Below are 6,914 nucleotides of genomic sequence, written 5' to 3' on the forward strand. Positions count from 1 at the left end.
GGTAACTGTTTCCCAATATGAGCGAATTAATGCTTGGTTTGCAGACAAACAGACAAGGGCAGCATTATTCTGAGCGGCCGCGCGACCATCCAAACTCTTCCCTGTCACTAAAACAAAAGTCGGATCATTCATCAACAGCTCGAGTAATGCTGAATCGCGCTCTCCTTTATCTGTGCATCGCGTGGTCAGAGGAATGTACACACTCAAACACACAGTGTACATGCTGCTCTCAGGGGAGCGTCTTTGCGCCCGTGCTCTGTCCTCTGCTTCTTCTTTTTTGCCCTCATATTTTTCACCGTTGGATTTTGATGAGTTTAAGTCTTTCACTCTGACCTTCACACTCTCTGTTTTCCCAAAAGAGAGGAAGATACACAAACTTATCATTAGAGAGGAGTTCGAGCATTAAGCAAAAATGACAGAGGCACACATGCTCCAGTTTCTTTGTTTACTGCATTGCTGTCATTTAAGAGAAATACAGAAAAAAACACTTTTTTTTCTACTTTTTAACTGCTTTACAACCATGGATCTTTGCTATTGCTCGGAATATTGAGTTTTTCTGTTTTTACATCACATGAGGATTTTATACAAAAGTAGACTGTTTGTGTTTCCGGAAAACTTTTTTTATACATTTTTTACCTCTTTATGCCAAACAAACATTCAGTTATATATTATTTTACCAAGAATTGCATTATAAAAAATACAAAAGATGTTCAGAAATTTTGATCACATTTTACAATATATCTCACTGACATTTTACATCAGATTACCCGTATTTCTGCACTATAGGGCGCACTGGATTATAAGGCGCACTGTCAATGAATGGTATAATTTTGAACTTGTGTATCATAAATAAGGTGTGCTGAACTATAAGGCGCATTAAGCAGGCAAAACAGTCAGAGATAACTCCTTCAGTCAATTAGATTTATTCTAGTTGACTGATGTAGATCTGGGTGGATGGTGTGTAGATCCAGAGGGCTCTGTCTGCCAGTGCTACTGTTTTGTCTGCCTTTGGTTCTGTTTTTTGAGGGTGGTGCAGATTTTCACCGTCCTTTCCATATTTTTAAAGCAAGGGAAGAATTCAATCGCTACAGTCAAACATAAATGAGATTTGAGGATTTTTTGAAGGTGCTTTACTGTTTCTAGCACTGGATACCTTGAATAAACATGATCCTTATTCTACGTAAAAACTATTAATTGGGATTGTTGCCCAAGTTAATGTAACACACTTCAAAACCTTCTCAGAAATGGTTTTGAAATGACCAACAATGAAACCAGATCAGAATTCCATAGAACAGCTGTGGAGAGATCATAAGGTCTCATTCCAATCATCTTTTAGCCATTTTAAATAGTTCAGCTTTGCATTTCATTTTTTGGTGCAATTGATTAATCGTGACCTGTGATTAATTAATCTATTTTGATCACAATTATTTTTAACCTAATATTTACTGTGAAAAACTTAATTTTGAGATATTACTTAAATTAAATTTTGGATAATAACAGACTTCCAACCTTTTACTCTTACACCAACGAGGGGCATTTTTTTAAATCTCCAACAATTAAGAAAAAACAAAACGAAGCATAAGGACAAAACATCAGGTCCACATACCTCTAATTTATCACATAAAAACATCAGATTATGATATCGAACACTCGTCGGGCTTTATCCCTTACAAAGTAGATAATAGCTGTGCCGTTATGGGCTTGTTTGGGTTAGTTCTGTAAATAACTACAAAGTCACACGTTTTTTATATTTGAGAACACAACAAAAGTTGTAGATTAAAATCGAGATTAACATGATTTAAAAAAAAATTATTATGCAATAATATTACGCTCCTTGTTTTAAAAGCGTTCTCTGTATTTTTTTTTTTTTTATTGTGATTATGCTGTTTTTAGCCAAAATCCAAAAACCTGTTATTTTCTGGGACATAGTTTCTGCAGAGCAGCAGTAGTTTATTGGATATTCACCTCTGAGTTGTGGGCGGGACTCTTGGCGTGTAGAAGCCTAACCCCACCCCCTGTCACCCATTTTGTTACACACTCTCCCACTAACTTACAGCCCCTCACAATCCCAACCCAGCATTACAGGTGCAACAATAATGGCGAGCAATATTGGAGCTTTAGATTTTAGCCAGACACCAGCTCAGACAAGGAAAATGAAGACATACATGGATCTAAATGTCTGCAAGTGGATTCATCAGAATGGAGTTTAGTAAAGGGCTTGTGGCCTGCTGATTGTAGCGTGTACATCAGAGCTACAAGCTTTTTCAAACTGCATTTTTTTGTCTGCTCCTGATTTTTAACGATTTAAATAAAGAAATACTCAGAAATGCAATTTTAAACTAAATTTTCCTATATGATATGAGAAAAAAGCTATGAGAACGAGTTAAAAACACAATTTTCCTCGGAGTGTGTGTTTTAAATTAGCACTTGGGCTACGTCATCCTTCAAGTCTGAGTAAGCTGGAGCGGTTTGCAAAAGAAGGGTGATCCAGGAACCGTGTAGGAACAGCTACAAGAAGCTATTATGTCATTTTTTCAAAGGTGGTGGTGCCAATTATTAAGTTGAGGGTTCCAGTGTTCCAGTGTTTTTGTTTTGTTAATTTTTGTGTCAACTTCTGCCAGCCAGGTTTGACTTTTCTTCTCCTTTTTTCTTGTGTTTTTCCAGTGGAAGCTAAAAATAATGAACATGTCAATACCAAAGAATTTGGAACAATTTTTGGAGAGAATTGTTGCAATTTCTAACATATTTGTAAGGGTGCCAATATTTTAGGCCATGACTGGATGATGGGTGAGTTCACATAAACATGTTAGATGAAAAAGGGAGCAAATAAAAAAAACAACATTAAACATTCTTTTTAAAAATTTGATATTGTTGAAATTTGAGTTCAAATTGCCATTATCTGTCTTACATTCCTTCTTATCAGAAGTATTTACTAAAAATTTTGCAGCTCAAGTTCTGTTTTTTTCTTCTTTTTTTTACTTTACTATTCAGCCGTTTTCAAACCAGATTTATTCGTTCTTTCATTGAAAGCTGGCAAAAAGCAGCGAGACATGAATCTTCTAAATATGACCACCATTTGTTAAGGCTCCTATCTTCATTTTAGTCACTCTCTTTATCCCTGGTTCTGTCTCCATCAGCTCTTGAGAAGAGGAACTGATTCAGCACTTACGTGCTCCAGTTTTTATACCAGATGGATCTAGCATTGCCGTCTGCCACTTTGATTGGTGCAGCTCTGAAGAAGTTCATAGCATTTCAGCTCCCCTCATGTAATATATAACATAATTATTTTTGTTCAGGCTCAGCTGATTTTTTTTTTTTTCAAACTGAGCTATTTCAAATGGGTCACATGGAATCTTTTTAAAGACTGGTCAAAGAGTCTATGCAGCAGTCTTTATAGCAGAATTTTTTTTCTCAAGAGAAAGGTTATTAAAATAATTATTGTTAAACTTGCTGTCCAATAATTTGGTTTTCAAACTGTTTGAAAAGTATCAGTATGGATTCATTGAATTGGGCTCTAAAGGGTTAGATAAATGCTACCATTCTGTTCATAAAACCCAGAACAAAATCAACCCTGGTTCTACTTTTCCAAATATCCTTGCGCTATTTGCCCCTCATTATTAGCAGATGGATTTAGGTTCCAGTAAACTCTTATGACACAAGTATTGAGTCACTAGAAGGCTGTTGATGCCTGAAAAAGTAACAAGCTTGGATATGGTATGAGAACCAAGGACTGGTTATTTCAAGCAAACATCGTCTCTGCATTATAGGAGCTTCATTCTGATCAGATCAGCAGTTGATCAGCCCATTTTGAAGCAAAGGGTGTTCACCTAAAGGGAAATAAAGCACAAATCAGTCAAGAATTGCCTGAGCTAGGTAGGCAAAAGCGTAGAGGTAAAAATGCTAATTCCAGCAGAAGTTCTGTGTGTTAGAGGCTCCATGTAGACCCTTTCATAAAGCTGTCTGAAGTCATTCCACACTTTGTCATTCTGAGCCAATCTCTCTTGCCTTGCTAAGTCGAAACAAGCTAATAACTTTTAAAAACAATATGTTGTGTAGGATTTTTACATTACCAGCTGCTGTTGATTTAAACAGTATATACCGTATACAGTGGTCACTTGGCTATTGCGATGGACCGTTGTCTATGTCCACCGAGATGTCTAATGAACAAGTTTAATGAACATTGTATGTCAATGTATATTTTGCTTAGTGATGTTTCAGCTTGCTTTATTTTTAAACATTTGCATTGTGTTTGCTTTTGTCGTTGTGGATGCAAAAACACATCAGTGGACGCAAAAACATATTTTTGGCACAAATGGAACCCCATATTATGGAAACCGATTCTACAATTCACACTGACTCACCAACAATAGAAGAATGGAAGAATGTTTTCTGATCTGTTGAGTCTCCATTTGTTTTATCTTTATCTCTTGTCCCAACTTTTCTGAAACTTATTATGTAGATCAAAAATTTTTCTTTTTATTTTGCTTTTAACTGATTTTTTTTCAATTACCAATTTAGGCAGATAATTTATTTTAGAAATAGGTTGAAAAATCCTGAAATAGATGTTTTTCAACATAAATATTGAGGTGTAGAAAAACTTTTCTAACACTACTTTAAACCTTTTTGACGTATCAGACCATTTTCAGTTTGAAACAGAAACACTGTTTTGTGAATGGAGGGAGGTTTGAACCCCTTTAATAAACCCCTAACAGATGGGGTGTTCACACCCCTGGTTAACCCCCCCTCCTCGTCTGCAGCTGTGTGTCAGGGTTAACTGCCATCTGTGTTAACTGTTCATGTCATATCCCCATTAACCTCCATTGTGGCTCTGCGGGCCACCCGTCTCCGTTTAAGCCTCCCTGGGTGGCAGTCGGCGCTCCAGCATTAGCCCCCCATTACTGCTCCCCTGGCTGCAGTTGCCCCGTGTAGGGCAGCCACCGATCTTGTTTCAGTGAAGCCGAGCGTCTGTGCCGCTGAGTTATGACGTGCTCATAGCCGGTGCCCCGTGCACGTGCGAGCGCAGCCGGCTCTTCGCATTCGTCCAGGTCCGCGCTCTGCTTTGCAGCACTGCAGCAGCCCTCCACGCGCCGAGCGTCCATGTCAGTTGTTTTGTGCGCGGGATGCGTTCGGGGTAACCCTCTCCCTTCCTTTAATGGGAGGCATGAACTCTCGCTCTAAACCCATTTCCAGCCCATCTGAAATACGGCAGCAAATTACCTCCAGCGGCGCCCTGCACACCAGCCCCAATCCGCCCCAAATAGAAGTGACAGGACAGCGCAATTTATCGCCATAACCCCTGTACCGCTCCCCCCCCACCATACACACGCTTCAGCCTCACATGTGCAGCCCCCACACAAGTCAGCTGAGTGACTCCTGAATGGAGAGCCCGTGTACAGACCTGGGGTTGTGTGTAATGTACATACTGTAACAGAAGTGTGTTGCAACTGTGTGTGTGTGTGTGTGGTCTCCACACTCCAGCGTAGGGGCCAACCTTGCTGCTCTGGCCCCCTGCCCTACCTATTATCTCATTGATTTCCTCCTCTCCTCTTTTCAATTCTCTCCATTTCCACACTGCCGTCCTTTCCATTAGAGGAGCAATTTAACAGAGTGCTGTGACATGGGAGGAAGAGCAGGGGAGGGGGTGACTACAGGATGGGAAACATAAAGTGAAGAGGGGAGAGGTAGTGGGAGAGCTGGAGGGAAGATGGCCCCAACAGGGTGGAATTTAAAGGAGGGATGAGCAGATAATATTCCATGTCTGAATGCAGCCGGAACAAAGGCTGTTTGAGACCCAGTGTGAAAACTCCCATGGTGCCACTCTTTGAAGAAAAAAAAACATGCACGATATTGGAATATTTCCTGATATGCTGATATTTTTAAACGTGCCGATAATCAATAAATCTTCACATTCCAGTTTACAAAGACTTTTAAGTAAGCTTTTTCTCTAACATTTCCGCACAGAGGACATGTTGAGGTTTGTTGCTGATGCCTTAACAGTGTTTGTGACTCTAAACTCTACGCACAACTTCAATACATCAAGAGACTTATTGATAAAAAAAGGGGAATGATGGATGACGTATATAAAGAAGATTCAACCCAAAAATGCATTTATAAATATTTATAATCTTTTTTTCAACCAGGTGAGCTATTAGGAACATGTTTTTTCTATTGTAGTCTATATTGGCTAATGTACTGAGGATCAATGCACGCTGGTTTTTTGCCAAGACTTCTGGGAAATTTCTAGTGCACTCTGTCTTGGAATTTTAGATTCGGACAGCACTAGAAAATGGCAAACACGCTATACAGTGAGTAGGGAAGGAATTCTTATATAAACTTAGATTGGGGTTGTGAGGGGCTGTAAGCTAGAGGGAAAGCATGTAAATGGATAGCTCAGGGATAGACAGGAAGTTTTGTCAGGGTTACTTTGCATCAACGGTCCCGCCCACAACTTGGAGACAAATGTCTAAAAAAACTACTGCTGCTCTGCAGAAACTATGTCCTAAAGAACGGTGCAGTTTTTTTTTAAATTTCGGCTGAAAACAGCACAACCATAATGAATAGTAAAAACCCACTGGGAACAATTTTAAAATGGATCAAAAGATGATTTGAGTAGAACTTTAAAGATGTTCTCTACTTAATTCTCTTCTTTCAAATTTTGAAACTTAATAAATCTTTAATAAATTTTTTTGATTTGATGAACTAAATAGATTGATAGTTCATTGAGTCACTAAAACTGTTTTTTATGTTAAATGAATTAGTTGTATAAATGGAAAGTTTAACCTTTTGCTAAGTTCAATTCACAAGTTATCTGAAATATGTTTATCATAACCACACAAAATTGACTTAAATTTGAATTTTGACAAATACTTTGATATTTATTAGAGTTAAAGTGTGAGATTGTAAATCGAAACAAT

The sequence above is a fragment of the Oryzias melastigma genome, linkage group LG4 (assembly GCF_002922805.2).
Source record: "Oryzias melastigma strain HK-1 linkage group LG4, ASM292280v2, whole genome shotgun sequence".
Taxonomy (NCBI): domain Eukaryota; kingdom Metazoa; phylum Chordata; class Actinopteri; order Beloniformes; family Adrianichthyidae; genus Oryzias; species Oryzias melastigma.